The sequence below is a fragment of the Lampris incognitus genome, chromosome 1 (assembly GCF_029633865.1).
Source record: "Lampris incognitus isolate fLamInc1 chromosome 1, fLamInc1.hap2, whole genome shotgun sequence".
NCBI classification, from domain to species: Eukaryota; Metazoa; Chordata; class Actinopteri; order Lampriformes; family Lampridae; genus Lampris; species Lampris incognitus.
The window spans coordinates 70,563,764-70,588,353 of NC_079211.1; positions in this window are offsets into that span (position 1 = coordinate 70,563,764).

Consider the following 24,590-nt stretch of genomic DNA (forward strand, 5'->3'; position numbering starts at 1 on the left):
AGTAGGATCACTTCACTGACATGAACCAGAGGTCGTGACCGACAGACTCCAGTAGGCTCACTCCACTGACATGAACCATTAGTAGTGACGGACAGTCTCCACTAGGATCACTTCACTGACATGAACCAGAGGTCGTGACCGACAATCTCCAGTAGGATCACTTCACTGACATGAACCAGAGGTAGTGACAAACAGTCTCCAGTAGGATCACTTCACTGACATGAACCATAGGTAGTGACGGATAGTTTCCAGTAGGATCACTTCACTGACATGAATCAGAGGTAGTGACGGACAGTCTCCAGTAGGATCACTTCACTGACATGAACCAGAGGTAGTGACGGACAGTCTCCAGTAGGATCACTTCACTGACATGAACCAGAGGTCGTGACGGACAGTCTCCAGTAGGATCACTTCACTGACATGACCAATAGTAGTTACGGACAGTCTCCACTAGGATCACTTCACTGACATGAACCAGGGGTCGTGACCGACAGTCTCCACTAGGATCACTTCACTGACATGAACTAGAGGTAGTGACGGACAGTCTCCAGTAGGATCATTTCACTGACATGAACCAGAGGTAGTGACTGACAGTCTCCAGTAGGATCACTTCACTGACATGAACTAGAGGTAGTGACGTACAGTCTCCAGTAGCATCACTTCACTGACATGAACCAGAGGTAGTGACGGACAGTCTCCACTAGGATCACTTCACTGACATGAACCGGAGGTAGTGACGGACAGTCTCCAGTAGGATCACGTCACTGACATGACCCAGAGGTCGTGACGGACAGTCTCCAGTAGGATCACTCACTGACATGAACCAGAGGTCGTGACCGACAGTCTTCAGTAGGATCACTTCACTGACATGAACTAGAGGTAGTGACGGACAGTCTCCAGTAGGCTTACTTCACTGACATGAACCAATAGTAGTGACGGACAGTCTCCAGTAGGATCCCTTCACTGACATGAACCAGAGGTCGTGACCGACAGTTTCCAGTATGATGACTTTACTGACATTAACCAGAGGTCGTGACCGACAGTCTCCAGTAGGATCACTTCACTGACATGAACTAGAGGTCGTGACGGACAGTTTCCAGTATGATCACTTTACTGACATTAACCAGAGGTCGTGACCGACAGTCTCCAGTAGGATCACTTCACTGACATGAACTAGAGGTCGTGACGGACAGTCTCGAGTAGGATCACGTCACTGACATGAATCAGAGGTCGTGACGGACAGTCTCCAGTAGGATCACTTCACTGACATTAACCATTAGTAGTGACGGACAGTCTCCACTAGGATCACTTCACTGACATGAACCAGAGGTCGTGACCGACAATCTCCAGTAGGATCACTTCACTGACATGAACCAAAGGAAGTGACGGACAGTTTCCAGTAGGATCACTTCACTGACATGAACCAGAGGTCGTGACCGACAGTCTCCATGAGGATCACTTCACTAACATGAACTAGAGGTAGTGACGGAGAGTCTCCTCTAGGATCACTTCACTGACATGAATCAGAGGTAGTGACGGAAAGTCTCCAGTAGCATCACTTCACTGACATGAACCAGAGGTAGTGACGGACAGTCTCCACTAGGATCACTTCACTGACATGAACCGGAGGTAGTGACGGACAGTCTCCAGTAGGATCACGTCACTGACATGACCCAGAGGTCGTGACGGACAGTCTCCAGTAGGATCACTCACTGACATGAACCAGAGGTCGTGACCGACAGTCTTCAGTAGGATCACTTCACTGACATGAACTAGAGGTAGTGACGGACAGTCTCCAGTAGGCTTACTTCACTGACATGAACCAATAGTAGTGACGGACAGTCTCCAGTAGGATCCCTTCACTGACATGAACCAGAGGTCGTGACCGACAGTTTCCAGTATGATGACTTTACTGACATTAACCAGAGGTCGTGACCGACAGTCTCCAGTAGGATCACTTCACTGACATGAACTAGAGGTCGTGACGGACAGTCTCGAGTAGGATCACGTCACTGACATGAGTCAGAGGTCGTGACGGACAGTCTCCAGTAAGATCACTTCACTGACATGAACCATTAGTAGTGACGGACAGTCTCCACTAGGATCACTTCACTGACATGAACCAGAGGTCGTGACCGACAATCTCCAGTAGGATCACTTCACTGACATGAACCAGAGGAAGTGACGGACAGTTTCCAGTAGGATCACTTCACTGACATGAACCAGAGGTCGTGACCGACAGTTTCCAGTAGGATCACTTCACTGACATGAACTAGAGGTAGTGATGGAGAGTCTCCACTAGGATCACTTCACTGACATGAATCAGAGGTAGTGACGGAAAGTTTCCAGTAGGATCACTTCACTGACATGAACCAGAGGTAGTGACGGACAGTCTCTAGTAGGATCACTTCACTGACAAGAACCAGAGGTAGTGAAGGACAGTCTCCACTAGGATCACTTCACTGACATGAACCAGAGGTCGTGACCGACAGTCTTCAGTAGGATCACTTCACTGACATGAACTAGAGGTAGTGACGGACAGTCTCCAGTAGGATCACTTCACTGACATGAACCATAGGTAGTGACGGACAGTCTCCAGTAGGATCACTTCACTGACATGAACCAGAGGAAGTGACGGACAGTTTACAGTAGGATCACTTCACTGACATGAACCAGAGGTAGTGACGGACAGTCTCCAGTAGGATCACTTCACTGACATGAACCAATAGTAGTTACGGACAGTCTCCACTAGGATCACTTCACTGACATGAACCAGAGGTCGTGACCGACAGTCTCCAGTAGGATCACTTCACTGACATGAACCAGAGGAAGTGACAGACAGTTTCCAGTAGGATCACTTCACTGACATGAACCATAGGTATTGACGGATAGTCTCCAGTAGGATCACTTCACTGACATGAACCAGAGGAAGTGACGGACAGTTTCCAGTATGATCACTTTACTGACATTAACCAGAGGTCGTGACCGACAGTCTCCAGTAGGATCACTTCACTGACATGAACTAGAGGTCGTGACGGACAGTCTCGAGTAGGATCACGTCACTGACATGAATCAGAGGTCGTGACGGACAGTCTCCAGTAGGATCACTTCACTGACATTAACCATTAGTAGTGACGGACAGTCTCCACTAGGATCACTTCACTGACATGAACCAGAGGTCGTGACCGACAATCTCCAGTAGGATCACTTCACTGACATGAACCAAAGGAAGTGACGGACAGTTTCCAGTAGGATCACTTCACTGACATGAACCAGAGGTCGTGACCGACAGTCTCCATGAGGATCACTTCACTAACATGAACTAGAGGTAGTGACGGAGAGTCTCCTCTAGGATCACTTCACTGACATGAATCAGAGGTAGTGACGGAAAGTCTCCAGTAGGATCACTTCACTGACATGAACCAGAGGTAGTGACGGACAGTCTCTAGTAGGATCACTTCACTGACAAGAACCAGAGGTAGTGAAGGACAGCCTCCACTAGGATCACTTCACTGACATGAACCAGAGGTCGTGACCGACAGTCTTCAGTAGGATCACTTCACTGACATGGACTAGAGGTAGTGACGGACAGTCTCCAGTAGGATCACTTCACTGACATGAACCATAGGTAGTGACGGACAGTCTCCAGTAGGATCACTTCACTGACATGAACCAGAGGAAGTGACGGACAGTTTCCAGTAGGATCACTTCACTGACATGAACCAGAGGTCGTGACCGACAGTCTCCAGTAGGATCACTTCACTGACATGAACCATTAGTAGTGACGGACAGTCTCCACTAGGATCACTTCACTGACATGAACCAGAGGTCGTGACCGACAATCTCCAGTAGGATCACTTCACTGACATGAACCAGAGGTAGTGACAAACAGTCTCCAGTAGGATCACTTCACTGACATGAACCATAGGTAGTGACGGATAGTCTCCAGTAGGATCACTTCACTGACATGAATCAGAGGTAGTGACGGACAATCTCCAGTAGGATCACTTCACTGACATGAACCAGAGGTAGTGACGGACAGTCTCTAGTAGGATCACTTCACTGACATGAACCAGAGGTAGTGACGGACAGTCTCCAGTAGGATCACTTCACTGACATGAACTAGAGGTAGTGACGGACAGTCTCCAGTAGATCACTTCACTGACATGCACCAGAGGTAGTGACGGACAGTCTCCAGTAGGATCACTTCACTGACATGAGCTAGAGGTAGTGGCGGACAGTCTCCACTAGGATCACTTCACTGACATGAACCAGAGGTAGTGACGGACAGTCTCCAGTAGGATCATTTCACTGACATGAACCAGAGGTAGTGACGGACAGTCTCCAGTAGGATCACTCACTGACATGAACCAGAGGTAGTGACGGAGAGTCTCCAGTAGGATCACTTCACTGACATGAACCAGAGGTAGTGACGGACAGTCTCCAGTAGGATCACTTCACTGACATGAACCAGAGGTAGTGACGGACAGTCTCCAGTAGGATCACTTCACTGACATGAACCAGAGGTCGTGACCGACAGTCTCCAGTAGGATCACTTCACTGACATGAACTAGAGGTAGTGATGGAGAGTCTCCACTAGGATCACTTCACTGACATGAATCAGAGGTAGTGACGGAAAGTTTCCAGTAGGATCACTTCACTGACATGAACCAGAGGTAGTGACGGACAGTCTCTAGTAGGATCACTTCACTGACAAGAACCAGAGGTAGTGAAGGACAGTCTCCACTAGGATCACTTCACTGACATGAACCAGAGGTCGTGACCGACAGTCTTCAGTAGGATCACTTCACTGACATGAACTAGAGGTAGTGACGGACAGTCTCCAGTAGGATCACTTCACTGACATGAACCATAGGTAGTGACGGACAGTCTCCAGTAGGATCACTTCACTGACATGAACCAGAGGAAGTGACGGACAGTTTACAGTAGGATCACTTCACTGACATGAACCAGAGGTAGTGACGGACAGTCTCCAGTAGGATCACTTCACTGACATGAACCAATAGTAGTTACGGACAGTCTCCACTAGGATCACTTCACTGACATGAACCAGAGGTCGTGACCGACAGTCTCCAGTAGGATCACTTCACTGACATGAACCAGAGGAAGTGACAGACAGTTTCCAGTAGGATCACTTCACTGACATGAACCATAGGTATTGACGGATAGTCTCCAGTAGGATCACTTCACTGACATGAACCAGAGGAAGTGACGGACAGTTTCCAGTATGATCACTTTACTGACATTAACCAGAGGTCGTGACCGACAGTCTCCAGTAGGATCACTTCACTGACATGAACTAGAGGTCGTGACGGACAGTCTCGAGTAGGATCACGTCACTGACATGAATCAGAGGTCGTGACGGACAGTCTCCAGTAGGATCACTTCACTGACATTAACCATTAGTAGTGACGGACAGTCTCCACTAGGATCACTTCACTGACATGAACCAGAGGTCGTGACCGACAATCTCCAGTAGGATCACTTCACTGACATGAACCAAAGGAAGTGACGGACAGTTTCCAGTAGGATCACTTCACTGACATGAACCAGAGGTCGTGACCGACAGTCTCCATGAGGATCACTTCACTAACATGAACTAGAGGTAGTGACGGAGAGTCTCCTCTAGGATCACTTCACTGACATGAATCAGAGGTAGTGACGGAAAGTCTCCAGTAGCATCACTTCACTGACATGAACCAGAGGTAGTGACGGACAGTCTCCACTAGGATCACTTCACTGACATGAACCGGAGGTAGTGACGGACAGTCTCCAGTAGGATCACGTCACTGACATGACCCAGAGGTCGTGACGGACAGTCTCCAGTAGGATCACTCACTGACATGAACCAGAGGTCGTGACCGACAGTCTTCAGTAGGATCACTTCACTGACATGAACTAGAGGTAGTGACGGACAGTCTCCAGTAGGCTTACTTCACTGACATGAACCAATAGTAGTGACGGACAGTCTCCAGTAGGATCCCTTCACTGACATGAACCAGAGGTCGTGACCGACAGTTTCCAGTATGATGACTTTACTGACATTAACCAGAGGTCGTGACCGACAGTCTCCAGTAGGATCACTTCACTGACATGAACTAGAGGTCGTGACGGACAGTCTCGAGTAGGATCACGTCACTGACATGAGTCAGAGGTCGTGACGGACAGTCTCCAGTAAGATCACTTCACTGACATGAACCATTAGTAGTGACGGACAGTCTCCACTAGGATCACTTCACTGACATGAACCAGAGGTCGTGACCGACAATCTCCAGTAGGATCACTTCACTGACATGAACCAGAGGAAGTGACGGACAGTTTCCAGTAGGATCACTTCACTGACATGAACCAGAGGTCGTGACCGACAGTTTCCAGTAGGATCACTTCACTGACATGAACTAGAGGTAGTGATGGAGAGTCTCCACTAGGATCACTTCACTGACATGAATCAGAGGTAGTGACGGAAAGTTTCCAGTAGGATCACTTCACTGACATGAACCAGAGGTAGTGACGGACAGTCTCTAGTAGGATCACTTCACTGACAAGAACCAGAGGTAGTGAAGGACAGTCTCCACTAGGATCACTTCACTGACATGAACCAGAGGTCGTGACCGACAGTCTTCAGTAGGATCACTTCACTGACATGAACTAGAGGTAGTGACGGACAGTCTCCAGTAGGATCACTTCACTGACATGAACCATAGGTAGTGACGGACAGTCTCCAGTAGGATCACTTCACTGACATGAACCAGAGGAAGTGACGGACAGTTTACAGTAGGATCACTTCACTGACATGAACCAGAGGTAGTGACGGACAGTCTCCAGTAGGATCACTTCACTGACATGAACCAATAGTAGTTACGGACAGTCTCCACTAGGATCACTTCACTGACATGAACCAGAGGTCGTGACCGACAGTCTCCAGTAGGATCACTTCACTGACATGAACCAGAGGAAGTGACAGACAGTTTCCAGTAGGATCACTTCACTGACATGAACCATAGGTATTGACGGATAGTCTCCAGTAGGATCACTTCACTGACATGAACCAGAGGAAGTGACGGACAGTTTCCAGTATGATCACTTTACTGACATTAACCAGAGGTCGTGACCGACAGTCTCCAGTAGGATCACTTCACTGACATGAACTAGAGGTCGTGACGGACAGTCTCGAGTAGGATCACGTCACTGACATGAATCAGAGGTCGTGACGGACAGTCTCCAGTAGGATCACTTCACTGACATTAACCATTAGTAGTGACGGACAGTCTCCACTAGGATCACTTCACTGACATGAACCAGAGGTCGTGACCGACAATCTCCAGTAGGATCACTTCACTGACATGAACCAAAGGAAGTGACGGACAGTTTCCAGTAGGATCACTTCACTGACATGAACCAGAGGTCGTGACCGACAGTCTCCATGAGGATCACTTCACTAACATGAACTAGAGGTAGTGACGGAGAGTCTCCTCTAGGATCACTTCACTGACATGAATCAGAGGTAGTGACGGAAAGTCTCCAGTAGGATCACTTCACTGACATGAACCAGAGGTAGTGACGGACAGTCTCTAGTAGGATCACTTCACTGACAAGAACCAGAGGTAGTGAAGGACAGCCTCCACTAGGATCACTTCACTGACATGAACCAGAGGTCGTGACCGACAGTCTTCAGTAGGATCACTTCACTGACATGGACTAGAGGTAGTGACGGACAGTCTCCAGTAGGATCACTTCACTGACATGAACCATAGGTAGTGACGGACAGTCTCCAGTAGGATCACTTCACTGACATGAACCAGAGGAAGTGACGGACAGTTTCCAGTAGGATCACTTCACTGACATGAACCAGAGGTCGTGACCGACAGTCTCCAGTAGGATCACTTCACTGACATGAACCATTAGTAGTGACGGACAGTCTCCACTAGGATCACTTCACTGACATGAACCAGAGGTCGTGACCGACAATCTCCAGTAGGATCACTTCACTGACATGAACCAGAGGTAGTGACAAACAGTCTCCAGTAGGATCACTTCACTGACATGAACCATAGGTAGTGACGGATAGTCTCCAGTAGGATCACTTCACTGACATGAATCAGAGGTAGTGACGGACAATCTCCAGTAGGATCACTTCACTGACATGAACCAGAGGTAGTGACGGACAGTCTCTAGTAGGATCACTTCACTGACATGAACCAGAGGTAGTGACGGACAGTCTCCAGTAGGATCACTTCACTGACATGAACTAGAGGTAGTGACGGACAGTCTCCAGTAGATCACTTCACTGACATGCACCAGAGGTAGTGACGGACAGTCTCCAGTAGGATCACTTCACTGACATGAGCTAGAGGTAGTGGCGGACAGTCTCCACTAGGATCACTTCACTGACATGAACCAGAGGTAGTGACGGACAGTCTCCAGTAGGATCATTTCACTGACATGAACCAGAGGTAGTGACGGACAGTCTCCAGTAGGATCACTCACTGACATGAACCAGAGGTAGTGACGGAGAGTCTCCAGTAGGATCACTTCACTGACATGAACCAGAGGTAGTGACGGACAGTCTCCAGTAGGATCACTTCACTGACATGAACCAGAGGTAGTGACGGACAGTCTCCAGTAGGATCACTTCACTGACATGAACCAGAGGTAGTGACGGACAGTCTCCAGTAGGATAATGTCACTGACATGAACCAGAGGTCGTGACGGACAGTATCCAGTAGGATCACTTCACTGACATGAACTAGAGGTAGTGACGTACAGTGTCCACTAGGATCACTTCACTGACATGAACCAGAGGTAGTGACGGACAGTCTCCAGTAGGATCACTCACTGACATGAACCAGAGGTCGTGACCGACAGTCTTCAGTAGGATCACTTCACTGACATGAACTAGAGGTAGTGACGGACAGTCTCCAGTAGGATCACTTCACTGACATGAACCAACAGTAGTGACGGACAGTCTCCAGTAGGATCACTTCACTGACATGAACCAGAGGTCGTGACCGACAGTCTCCAATAGGATCACTTCACTGACATGAACCAGAGGTGGTGACGGACAGTCTCCAGCAGGATCACTTTACTGACATGAACCAATAGTAGTGACGGACAGTCTCCACTATGATCACTTCACTGACATTAACCAGAGGTAGTGACAGACAGTTTCCAGTAGGATCACTTCACTGACATGAACCAGAGGTAGTGACGGACAGCCTCCAGTAGGATCACTTCACTGACATGAACCAGAGGAAGTGACGGACAGTTTCCAGTAGGATCACTTCACTGACATGAACCAGAGGTCGTGACCGACAGTCTCCAGTAGGATCACTTCACTGACATGAACCAGAAGCAGTGACGGACAGTCTCCACCAGGATCACTTCACTGACATGAATCAGAGGTAGTGACGGAAAGTCTCCAGTAGGATCACTTCACTGACATGAACCAGAGGAAGTGACGGACAGTTTCCAGTAGGATCACTTCACTGACATGAACCAGAGGTCGTGACCGACAGTCTCCAGTAGGATCACTTCACTGACATGTACTAGAGGTCGTGACTGACAGTCTCCAGTAGGATAATGTCACTGACATGAACCAGAGGTCGTGACGGACAGTATCCAGTAGGATCACTTCACTGACATGAACTAGAGGTAGTGACGTACAGTGTCCACTAGGATCACTTCACTGACATGAACCAGAGGTAGTGACGGACAGTCTCCAGTAGGATCATTTCACTGACATGAACCAGAGGTGGTGACCGACAGTCTCCAGCAGGATCACTTCACTGACATGAACCAATAGTAGTGACGGACAGTCTCCACTAGGATCACTTCACTGACATGAACCAGAGGTCGTGACCGACAGTCTTCAGTAGGATCACTTCACTGACATGAACTAGAGGTAGTGACGGACAGTCTCCAGTAGGATCACTTCACTGACATGAACCATAGGTAGTGACGGACAGTCTCCAGTAGGATCACTTCACTGACATGAACCAGAGGAAGTGACGGACAGTTTACAGTAGGATCACTTCACTGACATGAACCAGAGGTAGTGACGGACAGTCTCCAGTAGGATCACTTCACTGACATGAACCAATAGTAGTTACGGACAGTCTCCACTAGGATCACTTCACTGACATGAACCAGAGGTCGTGACCGACAGTCTCCAGTAGGATCACTTCACTGACATGAACCAGAGGAAGTGACAGACAGTTTCCAGTAGGATCACTTCACTGACATGAACCATAGGTATTGACGGATAGTCTCCAGTAGGATCACTTCACTGACATGAACCAGAGGAAGTGACGGACAGTTTCCAGTATGATCACTTTACTGACATTAACCAGAGGTCGTGACCGACAGTCTCCAGTAGGATCACTTCACTGACATGAACTAGAGGTCGTGACGGACAGTCTCGAGTAGGATCACGTCACTGACATGAATCAGAGGTCGTGACGGACAGTCTCCAGTAGGATCACTTCACTGACATTAACCATTAGTAGTGACGGACAGTCTCCACTAGGATCACTTCACTGACATGAACCAGAGGTCGTGACCGACAATCTCCAGTAGGATCACTTCACTGACATGAACCAAAGGAAGTGACGGACAGTTTCCAGTAGGATCACTTCACTGACATGAACCAGAGGTCGTGACCGACAGTCTCCATGAGGATCACTTCACTAACATGAACTAGAGGTAGTGACGGAGAGTCTCCTCTAGGATCACTTCACTGACATGAATCAGAGGTAGTGACGGAAAGTCTCCAGTAGGATCACTTCACTGACATGAACCAGAGGTAGTGACGGACAGTCTCTAGTAGGATCACTTCACTGACAAGAACCAGAGGTAGTGAAGGACAGCCTCCACTAGGATCACTTCACTGACATGAACCAGAGGTCGTGACCGACAGTCTTCAGTAGGATCACTTCACTGACATGGACTAGAGGTAGTGACGGACAGTCTCCAGTAGGATCACTTCACTGACATGAACCATAGGTAGTGACGGACAGTCTCCAGTAGGATCACTTCACTGACATGAACCAGAGGAAGTGACGGACAGTTTCCAGTAGGATCACTTCACTGACATGAACCAGAGGTCGTGACCGACAGTCTCCAGTAGGATCACTTCACTGACATGAACCATTAGTAGTGACGGACAGTCTCCACTAGGATCACTTCACTGACATGAACCAGAGGTCGTGACCGACAATCTCCAGTAGGATCACTTCACTGACATGAACCAGAGGTAGTGACAAACAGTCTCCAGTAGGATCACTTCACTGACATGAACCATAGGTAGTGACGGATAGTCTCCAGTAGGATCACTTCACTGACATGAATCAGAGGTAGTGACGGACAATCTCCAGTAGGATCACTTCACTGACATGAACCAGAGGTAGTGACGGACAGTCTCTAGTAGGATCACTTCACTGACATGAACCAGAGGTAGTGACGGACAGTCTCCAGTAGGATCACTTCACTGACATGAACTAGAGGTAGTGACGGACAGTCTCCAGTAGATCACTTCACTGACATGCACCAGAGGTAGTGACGGACAGTCTCCAGTAGGATCACTTCACTGACATGAGCTAGAGGTAGTGGCGGACAGTCTCCACTAGGATCACTTCACTGACATGAACCAGAGGTAGTGACGGACAGTCTCCAGTAGGATCATTTCACTGACATGAACCAGAGGTAGTGACGGACAGTCTCCAGTAGGATCACTCACTGACATGAACCAGAGGTAGTGACGGAGAGTCTCCAGTAGGATCACTTCACTGACATGAACCAGAGGTAGTGACGGACAGTCTCCAGTAGGATCACTTCACTGACATGAACCAGAGGTAGTGACGGACAGTCTCCAGTAGGATCACTTCACTGACATGAACCAGAGGTAGTGACGGACAGTCTCCAGTAGGATAATGTCACTGACATGAACCAGAGGTCGTGACGGACAGTATCCAGTAGGATCACTTCACTGACATGAACTAGAGGTAGTGACGTACAGTGTCCACTAGGATCACTTCACTGACATGAACCAGAGGTAGTGACGGACAGTCTCCAGTAGGATCACTCACTGACATGAACCAGAGGTCGTGACCGACAGTCTTCAGTAGGATCACTTCACTGACATGAACTAGAGGTAGTGACGGACAGTCTCCAGTAGGATCACTTCACTGACATGAACCAACAGTAGTGACGGACAGTCTCCAGTAGGATCACTTCACTGACATGAACCAGAGGTCGTGACCGACAGTCTCCAATAGGATCACTTCACTGACATGAACCAGAGGTGGTGACGGACAGTCTCCAGCAGGATCACTTTACTGACATGAACCAATAGTAGTGACGGACAGTCTCCACTATGATCACTTCACTGACATTAACCAGAGGTAGTGACAGACAGTTTCCAGTAGGATCACTTCACTGACATGAACCAGAGGTAGTGACGGACAGCCTCCAGTAGGATCACTTCACTGACATGAACCAGAGGAAGTGACGGACAGTTTCCAGTAGGATCACTTCACTGACATGAACCAGAGGTCGTGACCGACAGTCTCCAGTAGGATCACTTCACTGACATGAACCAGAAGCAGTGACGGACAGTCTCCACCAGGATCACTTCACTGACATGAATCAGAGGTAGTGACGGAAAGTCTCCAGTAGGATCACTTCACTGACATGAACCAGAGGAAGTGACGGACAGTTTCCAGTAGGATCACTTCACTGACATGAACCAGAGGTCGTGACCGACAGTCTCCAGTAGGATCACTTCACTGACATGTACTAGAGGTCGTGACTGACAGTCTCCAGTAGGATAATGTCACTGACATGAACCAGAGGTCGTGACGGACAGTATCCAGTAGGATCACTTCACTGACATGAACTAGAGGTAGTGACGTACAGTGTCCACTAGGATCACTTCACTGACATGAACCAGAGGTAGTGACGGACAGTCTCCAGTAGGATCATTTCACTGACATGAACCAGAGGTGGTGACCGACAGTCTCCAGCAGGATCACTTCACTGACATGAACCAATAGTAGTGACGGACAGTCTCCACTATGATCAATTCACTGACATGAACCAGAGGTAGTGACGGACAGTCTCCAGTAGGATCACTCACTGACTTGAACCAGAGGTCGTGACCAACAGTCTTCAGTAGGATCACTTCACTAACATGAACTAGAGGTAGTGACGGACAGTCTCCAGTAGGATCACTTCACTGACATGAACCAATAGTAGTGTCGGACAGTCTCCAGTAGGATCACTTCACTGACATGACTAATAGTAGTTACGGACAGTCTCCACTAGGATCACTTCACTGACATGAACCAGAGGTCGTGACCGACAGTCTCCACTAGGATCACTTCACTGACATGAACTAGAGGTAGTGACGGACAGTCTCCAGTAGGATCATTTCACTGACATGAACCAGAGGTAGTGACTGACAGTCTCCAGTAGGATCACTTCACTGACATGAACTAGAGGTAGTGACGTACAGTCTCCAGTAGCATCACTTCACTGACATGAACCAGAGGTAGTGACGGACAGTCTCCACTAGGATCACTTCACTGACATGAACCGGAGGTAGTGACAGACAGTCTCCAGTAGGATCATTTCACTGACATGAACCAGAGGTAGTGACTGACAGTCTCCAGTAGGATCACGTCACTGACATGAACCAGAGGTCGTGACGGACAGTCTCCAGTAGGATCACTCACTGACATGAACCAGAGGTCGTGACCGACAGTCTTCAGTAGGATCACTTCACTGACATGAACTAGAGGTAGTGACGGACAGTCTCCAGTAGGCTCACTTCACTGACATGAACCAATAGTAGTGACGGACAGTCTCCAGTAGGATCCCTTCACTGACATGAACCAGAGGTCGTGACCGACTGTCTCCAATAGGATCACTTCACTGAAATGAACCAGAGGTAGTGACGGACAGTCTCCAGTAGGATCACTTCACTGACATGAACCAATAGTAGTGACGGACAGTCTCCACTATGATCACTTCACTGACATGAAACAGAGGTCGTGACCGACAGTCTCCAGTAGGATCACTTCACTGACATGAACCAGAGGTAGTGACAGACAGTTTCCAGTAGGATCACTTCACTGACATGAACCATAGGTAGTGACGGATAGTCTTCAGTAGGATCACTTCACTGACATGAATCAGAGGTAGTGACGGACAGTCTCCAGTAGGATCACTTCACTGACATGAACCATAGGTAGTGACGGACAGTCTCTAGTAGGATCACTTCACTGACATGAACCAGAGGTAGTGACGGACAGTCTCCAGTAGGATCACTTCAATGACATGAACTAGAGGTAGTGACGGACAGTCTCCAGTAGGATCACTTCACTGACATGAACCAGAGGTAGTGACGGACAGTCTCCAGTAGGATCACTTCACTGACATGAACTAGAGGTAGTGACGGACAGTCTCCACTAGGATCACTTCACTGACATGAACCAGAAGTAGTGACGGACAGTCTCCAGTAGGATCATTTCACTGACATGAACAAGAGGTAGTGACGGACAGTCTCCAGTAGGATAACTCACTGACATGAACCAGAGGTCATGACCGACAGTCTTCAGTAGGATCACTTCACTGACATGAACTAGAGGTAGTGACGGAAAGTCTCCAGTAGGATCACTTCACTGACATGAACCAATAGTAGTGACGGACAGTCTCCAGTAGGATCACTTCACTGACATGAACCAGAGGTCGTGACCGACAGTCTCCAACAGGATCACTTCACTGACATGAACCAGAGGTAGTGACGGACAGTCTCCAGTAGGATCACTTCACTGACATGAACCAATAGTAGTTACGGACAGTCTCCACTAGGATCACTTCACTGACATGAACCAGAGGTCGTGACCGACAGTCTCCAGTAGGATCACTTCACTGACATGAACCAGAGGTAGTGACAGACAGTTTCCAGTAGGATCACTTCACTGACATGAACCATAGGTATTGACGGATAGTCTCCAGTAGGATCACTTCACTGACATGAACCAGAGGAAGTGACGGACAGTTTCCAGTATGATCACTTTACTGACATTAACCAGAGGTCGTGACCGACAGTCTCCAGTAGGATCACTTCACTGACATGAACTAGAGGTCGTGACGGACAGTCTCGAGTAGGATCACGTCACTGGTATGAATCAGAGGTCGTGACGGACAGTCTCCAGTAGGATCACTTCACTGACATGAACCATTAGTAGTGACGGACAGTCTCCACTAGGATCACTTCACTGACATGAACCAGAGGTCGTGACCGACAATCTCCAGTAGGATCACTTCACTGACATGAACCAGAGGAAGTGACGGACAGTTTCCAGTAGGATCACTTCACTGACATGAACCAGAGGTTGTGACCGACAGTCTCCAGTAGGATCACTTCACTGATATGAACTAGAGGTAGTGATGGAGAGTCTCCACTAGGATCACTTCACTGACATGAATCAGAGGTAGTGACGGAAAGTTTCCAGTAGGATCACTTCACTGACATGAACCAGAGGTAGTGACGGACAGTCTCTAGTAGGATCACTTCACTGACAAGAACCAGAGGTAGTGAAGGACAGTCTCCACTAGGATCACTTCACTGACATGAACCAGAGGTCGTGTCCGACAGTCTTCAGTAGGATCACTTCACTGACATGAACTAGAGGTAGTGACGGACAGTCTCCAGTAGGATCACTTCACTGACATGAACCATAGGTAGTGACGGACAGTCTCCAGTAGGATCACTTCACTGACATGAACCAGAGGAAGTGACGGACAGTTTCCAGTAGGATCACTTCACTGACATGAACCAGAGGTAGTGACGGACAGTCTCCAGTAGGATCACTTCACTGACATGAACCAATAGTAGTTACGGACAGTCTCCACTAGGATCACTTCACTGACATGAACCAGAGGTCGTGACCGACAGTCTCCAGTAGGATCACTTCACTGACATGAACCAGAGGTAGTGACAGACAGTTTCCAGTAGGATCACTTCACTGACATGAACCATAGGTATTGACGGATAGTCTCCAGTAGGATCACTTCACTGACATGAACCAGAGGAAGTGACGGACAGTTTCCAGTATGATCACTTTACTGACATTAACCAGAGGTCGTGACCGACAGTCTCCAGTAGGATCACTTCACTGACATGAACTGGAGGTCGTGACGGACAGTCTCGAGTAGGATCACGTCACTGACATGAATCAGAGGTCGTGACGGACAGTCTCCAGTAGGATCACTTCACTGACATGAACCATTAGTAGTGACGGACAGTCTCCACTAGGATCACTTCACTGACATGAACCAGAGGTCGTGACCGACAATCTCCAGTAGGATCACTTCACTGACATGAACCAGAGGAAGTGACGGACAGTTTCCAGTAGGATCACTTCACTGACATGAACCATAGGTAGTGACGGACAGTCTCCAGTAGGATCACTTCACTGACATGAACCAGAGGAAGTGACGGACAGTTTCCAGTAGGATCACTTCACTGACATGAACCAGAGGTCGTGACCGACAATCTCCAGTAGGATCACTTCACTGACATGAACCAGAGGTAGTGACAAACAGTCTCCAGTAGGATCACTTCACTGACATGAACCAGAGGTAGTGACGGACAGTCTCTAGTAGGATCACTTCACTGACATGAACCAGAGGTAGTGACGGACAGTCTCCAGTCGGATCACTTCACTGACATGAACCAGAGGTCGTGACCGACAATCTCCAGTAGGATCACTTCACTGACATGAATCAGAGGTAGTGACGGACAGTCTCCAGTAGGATCACTTAACTGACATGAACCAGAGGTAGTGACGGACAGACTCTAGTAGGATCACTTCACTGACATGAACCAGAGGTAGTGACGGACAGTCTCCAGTAGGATCACTTCACTGACATGAACTAGAGGTAGTGACGGACAGTCTCCAGTAGATCACTTCACTGACATGCACCAGAGGTAGTGACGGACAGTCTCCAGTAGGATCACTTCACTGACATGAGCTAGAGGTAGTGACGGACAGTCTCCACTAGGATCACTTCACTGACATGAACCAGAGGTAGTGACGGACAGTCTCCAGTAGGATCATTTCACTGACATGAACCAGAGGTCGTGACGGACAGTCTCCAGTAGGATCACTCACTGACATGAACCAGAGGTAGTGACGGAGAGTCTCCAGTAGGATCACTTCACTGACATGAACCAGAGGTAGTGACGGACATTCTCCAGTAGGATCACTTCACTGACATGAACCAGAGGTAGTGACGGACAGTCTCCAGTAGGATCACTTCACTGACATGAACCAGAGGTAGTGACGGACAGTCTCCAGTAGGATAATGTCACTGACATGAACCAGAGGTCGTGACGGACAGTATCCAGTAGGATCACTTCACTGACATGAACCATTAGTAGTGACGGACAGTCTGCACTAGGATCACTTCACTGACATGAACCAGAGGTAGTGACAAACAGTCTCCAGTAGGATCACTTCACTGACATGAACCATAGGTAGTGACGGATAGTCTCCAGTAGGATCACTTCACTGACATGAATCAGAGGTAGTGACGGACAGTCTCCAGTAGGATCACTTAACTGACATGAACCAGAGGTAGTGACGGACAGTCTCTAGTAGGATCACTTCACTGACATGAACCATAGGTAGTGACGGACAGTCTCCAGTAGGATCACTTCACTGACATGAACTAGAGGTAGTGACGGACAGTCTCCAGTAGATCACTTCACTGACATGCACCAGAGGTAGTGACGGACAGTCTCCAGTAGGATCACTTCACTGACATGAGCTAGAGGTAGTGACGGACAGTCTCCACTAGGATCACTTCACTGACATGAACCAGAGGTAGTGACGGACAGTCTCCAGTAGGATCATTTCACTGACATGAACCAGAGGTAGTGACGGACAGTCTCCAGTAGGATCACTCACTGACATGAACCAGAGGTAGTGACGGAGAGTCTCCAGTAGGATCACTTCACTGACATGAACCAGAGGTAGTGACGGACAGTCTCCAGTAGGATCACTTCACTGACATGAACCAGAGGTAGTGACGGACAGTCTCCAGTAGGATCACTTCACTGACATGAACCAGAGGTAGTGACGGACAGTCTCCAGTAGGATAATGTCACTGACATGAACCAGAGGTCGTGACGGACAGTATCCAGTAGGATCACTTCACTGACATGAACTAGAGGTAGTGACGTACAGTGTCCACTAGGATCACTTCACTGACATGAACCAGAGGTAGTGACGGACAGTCTCCAGTAGGATAATTTCACTGACATGAACCAGAGGTAGTGACGGACAGTCTCCAGTAGGATCACTCACTGACATGAACTAGAGGTAGTGACGGACAGTCTCCAGTAGGATCACTTCACTGACATGAACCAACAGTAGTGACGGACGGTCTCCAGTAGGATCACTTCACTGACATGAACCAGAGGTCGTGACCGACAGTCTCCAATAGGATCACTTCACTGACATGAACCAGAGGTGGTGACGGACAGTCTCCAGCAGGATCACTTCACTGACATGAACCAATAGTAGTGACGGACAGTATCCACTATGATCAATTCACTGACATGAACCAGAGGTAGTGACGGACAGTCTCCAGTAGGATCACTCACTGACATGAACCAGAGGTCGTGACCAACAGTCTTCAGTAGGATCACTTCACTAACATGAACTAGAGGTAGTGACCGACAGTCTCCAGTAGGATCACTTCACTGACATGAACCAATAGTAGTGTCGGACAGTCTCCAGTAGGATCACTTCACTGACATGACCAATAGTAGTTACGGACAGTCTCCACTAGGATCACTTCACTGACATGAACCAGAGGTCGTGACCGACAGTCTCCACTAGGATCACTTCACTGACATGAACTAGAGGTAGTGACGGACAGTCTCCAGTAGGATCATTTCACTGACATGAACCAGAGGTAGTGACTGACAGTCTCCAGTAGGATCACTTCACTGACATGAACCAGAGGTAGTGACAGACAGTTTCCAGTAGGATCACTTCACTGACATGAACCATAGGTATTGACGGATAGTCTCCAGTAGGATCACTTCACTGACATGAACCAGAGGAAGTGACGGACAGTTTCCAGTATGATCACTTTACTGACATTAACCAGAGGTCGTGACCGACAGTCTCCAGTAGGATCACTTCACTGACATGAACTAGAGGTCGTGACGGACAGTCTCGAGTAGGATCACGTCACTGGTATGAATCAGAGGTCGTGACGGACAGTCTCCAGTAGGATCACTTCACTGACATGAACCATTAGTAGTGACGGACAGTCTCCACTAGGATCACTTCACTGACATGAACCAGAGGTCGTGACCGACAATCTCCAGTAGGATCACTTCACTGACATGAACCAGAGGAAGTGACGGACAGTTTCCAGTAGGATCACTTCACTGACATGAACCAGAGGTTGTGACCGACAGTCTCCAGTAGGATCACTTCACTGATATGAACTAGAGGTAGTGATGGAGAGTCTCCACTAGGATCACTTCACTGACATGAATCAGAGGTAGTGACGGAAAGTTTCCAGTAGGATCACTTCACTGACATGAACCAGAGGTAGTGACGGACAGTCTCTAGTAGGATCACTTCACTGACAAGAACCAGAGGTAGTGAAGGACAGTCTCCACTAGGATCACTTCACTGACATGAACCAGAGGTCGTGTCCGACAGTCTTCAGTAGGATCACTTCACTGACATGAACTAGAGGTAGTGACGGACAGTCTCCAGTAGGATCACTTCACTGACATGAACCATAGGTAGTGACGGACAGTCTCCAGTAGGATCACTTCACTGACATGAACCAGAGGAAGTGACGGACAGTTTCCAGTAGGATCACTTCACTGACATGAACCAGAGGTAGTGACGGACAGTCTCCAGTAGGATCACTTCACTGACATGAACCAATAGTAGTTACGGACAGTCTCCACTAGGATCACTTCACTGACATGAACCAGAGGTCGTGACCGACAGTCTCCAGTAGGATCACTTCACTGACATGAACCAGAGGTAGTGACAGACAGTTTCCAGTAGGATCACTTCACTGACATGAACCATAGGTATTGACGGATAGTCTCCAGTAGGATCACTTCACTGACATGAACCAGAGGAAGTGACGGACAGTTTCCAGTATGATCACTTTACTGACATTAACCAGAGGTCGTGACCGACAGTCTCCAGTAGGATCACTTCACTGACATGAACTGGAGGTCGTGACGGACAGTCTCGAGTAGGATCACGTCACTGACATGAATCAGAGGTCGTGACGGACAGTCTCCAGTAGGATCACTTCACTGACATGAACCATTAGTAGTGACGGACAGTCTCCACTAGGATCACTTCACTGACATGAACCAGAGGTCGTGACCGACAATCTCCAGTAGGATCACTTCACTGACATGAACCAGAGGAAGTGACGGACAGTTTCCAGTAGGATCACTTCACTGACATGAACCATAGGTAGTGACGGACAGTCTCCAGTAGGATCACTTCACTGACATGAACCAGAGGAAGTGACGGACAGTTTCCAGTAGGATCACTTCACTGACATGAACCAGAGGTCGTGACCGACAATCTCCAGTAGGATCACTTCACTGACATGAACCAGAGGTAGTGACAAACAGTCTCCAGTAGGATCACTTCACTGACATGAACCAGAGGTAGTGACGGACAGTCTCTAGTAGGATCACTTCACTGACATGAACCAGAGGTAGTGACGGACAGTCTCCAGTCGGATCACTTCACTGACATGAACCAGAGGTCGTGACCGACAATCTCCAGTAGGATCACTTCACTGACATGAATCAGAGGTAGTGACGGACAGTCTCCAGTAGGATCACTTAACTGACATGAACCAGAGGTAGTGACGGACAGACTCTAGTAGGATCACTTCACTGACATGAACCAGAGGTAGTGACGGACAGTCTCCAGTAGGATCACTTCACTGACATGAACTAGAGGTAGTGACGGACAGTCTCCAGTAGATCACTTCACTGACATGCACCAGAGGTAGTGACGGACAGTCTCCAGTAGGATCACTTCACTGACATGAGCTAGAGGTAGTGACGGACAGTCTCCACTAGGATCACTTCACTGACATGAACCAGAGGTAGTGACGGACAGTCTCCAGTAGGATCATTTCACTGACATGAACCAGAGGTCGTGACGGACAGTCTCCAGTAGGATCACTCACTGACATGAACCAGAGGTAGTGACGGAGAGTCTCCAGTAGGATCACTTCACTGACATGAACCAGAGGTAGTGACGGACATTCTCCAGTAGGATCACTTCACTGACATGAACCAGAGGTAGTGACGGACAGTCTCCAGTAGGATCACTTCACTGACATGAACCAGAGGTAGTGACGGACAGTCTCCAGTAGGATAATGTCACTGACATGAACCAGAGGTCGTGACGGACAGTATCCAGTAGGATCACTTCACTGACATGAACCATTAGTAGTGACGGACAGTCTGCACTAGGATCACTTCACTGACATGAACCAGAGGTAGTGACAAACAGTCTCCAGTAGGATCACTTCACTGACATGAACCATAGGTAGTGACGGATAGTCTCCAGTAGGATCACTTCACTGACATGAATCAGAGGTAGTGACGGACAGTCTCCAGTAGGATCACTTAACTGACATGAACCAGAGGTAGTGACGGACAGTCTCTAGTAGGATCACTTCACTGACATGAACCATAGGTAGTGACGGACAGTCTCCAGTAGGATCACTTCACTGACATGAACTAGAGGTAGTGACGGACAGTCTCCAGTAGATCACTTCACTGACATGCACCAGAGGTAGTGACGGACAGTCTCCAGTAGGATCACTTCACTGACATGAGCTAGAGGTAGTGACGGACAGTCTCCACTAGGATCACTTCACTGACATGAACCAGAGGTAGTGACGGACAGTCTCCAGTAGGATCATTTCACTGACATGAACCAGAGGTAGTGACGGACAGTCTCCAGTAGGATCACTCACTGACATGAACCAGAGGTAGTGACGGAGAGTCTCCAGTAGGATCACTTCACTGACATGAACCAGAGGTAGTGACGGACAGTCTCCAGTAGGATCACTTCACTGACATGAACCAGAGGTAGTGACGGACAGTCTCCAGTAGGATCACTTCACTGACATGAACCAGAGGTAGTGACGGACAGTCTCCAGTAGGATAATGTCACTGACATGAACCAGAGGTCGTGACGGACAGTATCCAGTAGGATCACTTCACTGACATGAACTAGAGGTAGTGACGTACAGTGTCCACTAGGATCACTTCACTGACATGAACCAGAGGTAGTGACGGACAGTCTCCAGTAGGATAATTTCACTGACATGAACCAGAGGTAGTGACGGACAGTCTCCAGTAGGATCACTCACTGACATGAACTAGAGGTAGTGACGGACAGTCTCCAGTAGGATCACTTCACTGACATGAACCAACAGTAGTGACGGACGGTCTCCAGTAGGATCACTTCACTGACATGAACCAGAGGTCGTGACCGACAGTCTCCAATAGGATCACTTCACTGACATGAACCAGAGGTGGTGACGGACAGTCTCCAGCAGGATCACTTCACTGACATGAACCAATAGTAGTGACGGACAGTATCCACTATGATCAATTCACTGACATGAACCAGAGGTAGTGACGGACAGTCTCCAGTAGGATCACTCACTGACATGAACCAGAGGTCGTGACCAACAGTCTTCAGTAGGATCACTTCACTAACATGAACTAGAGGTAGTGACCGACAGTCTCCAGTAGGATCACTTCACTGACATGAACCAATAGTAGTGTCGGACAGTCTCCAGTAGGATCACTTCACTGACATGACCAATAGTAGTTACGGACAGTCTCCACTAGGATCACTTCACTGACATGAACCAGAGGTCGTGACCGACAGTCTCCACTAGGATCACTTCACTGACATGAACTAGAGGTAGTGACGGACAGTCTCCAGTAGGATCATTTCACTGACATGAACCAGAGGTAGTGACTGACAGTCTCCAGTAGGATCACTTCACTGACATGAACTAGAGGTAGTGACGTACAGTCTCCAGTAGCATCACTTCACTGACATGAACCAGAGGTCGTGACCGACAGTTTCCAGTATGATCACTTTACTGACATTAACCAGAGGTCGTGACCGACAGTCTCCAGTAGGATCACTTCACTGACATGAACTAGAGGTCGTGACGGACAGTCTCGAGTAGGATCACGTCACTGACATGAGTCAGAGGTCGTGACGGACAGTCTCCAGTAGGATCACTTCACTGACATGAACCATTAGTAGTGACGGACAGTCTCCACTAGGATCACTTCACTGACATGAACCAGAGGTCGTGACCGACAATCTCCAGTAGGATCACTTCACTGACATGAACCAGAGGAAGTGACGGACAGTTTCCAGTAGGATCACTTCACTGACATGAACCAGAGGTCGTGACCGACAGTCTCCAGTAGGATCACTTCACTGACATGAACTAGAGGTAGTGATGGAGAGTCTCCACTAGGATCACTTCACTGACATGAATCAGAGGTAGTGACGGAAAGTTTCCAGTAGGATCACTTCATTGACATGAACCAGAGGTAGTGACGGACAGTCTCTAGTAGGATCACTTCACTGACAAGAACCAGAGGTAGTGAAGGACAGTCTCCACTAGGATCACTTCACTGACATGAACCAGAGGTCGTGACCGACAGTCTTCAGTAGGATCACTTCACTGACATGAACTAGAGGTAGTGACGGACAGTCTCCAGTAGGATCACTTCACTGACATGAACCATAGGTAGTGACGGACAGTCTCCAGTAGGATCACTTCACTGACATGAACCAGAGGTCGTGACCGACAGTCTCCAGTAGGATCACTTCACTGACATGAACCATTAGTAGTGACGGACAGTCTCCACTAGGATCACTTCACTGACATGAACCAGAGGTCGTGACCGACAATCTCCAGTAGGATCACTTCACTGACATGAACCAGAGGTAGTGACAAACAGTCTCCAGTAGGATCACTTCACTGACATGAACCATAGGTAGTGACGGATAGTCTCCAGTAGGATCACTTCACTGACATGAATCAGAGGTAGTGACGGACAATCTCCAGTAGGATCACTTCACTGACATGAACCAGAGGTAGTGACGGACAGTCTCTAGTAGGATCACTTCACTGACATGAACCAGAGGTAGTGACGGACAGTCTCCAGTAGGATCACTTCACTGACATGAACTAGAGGTAGTGACGGACAGTCTCCAGTAGATCACTTCACTGACATGCACCAGAGGTAGTGACGGACAGTCTCCAGTAGGATCACTTCACTGACATGAGCTAGAGGTAGTGACGGACAGTCTCCACTAGGATCACTTCACTGACATGAACCAGAGGTAGTGACGGACAGTCTCCAGTAGGATCATTTCACTGACATGAACCAGAGGTAGTGACGGACAGTCTCCAGTAGGATCACTCACTGACAT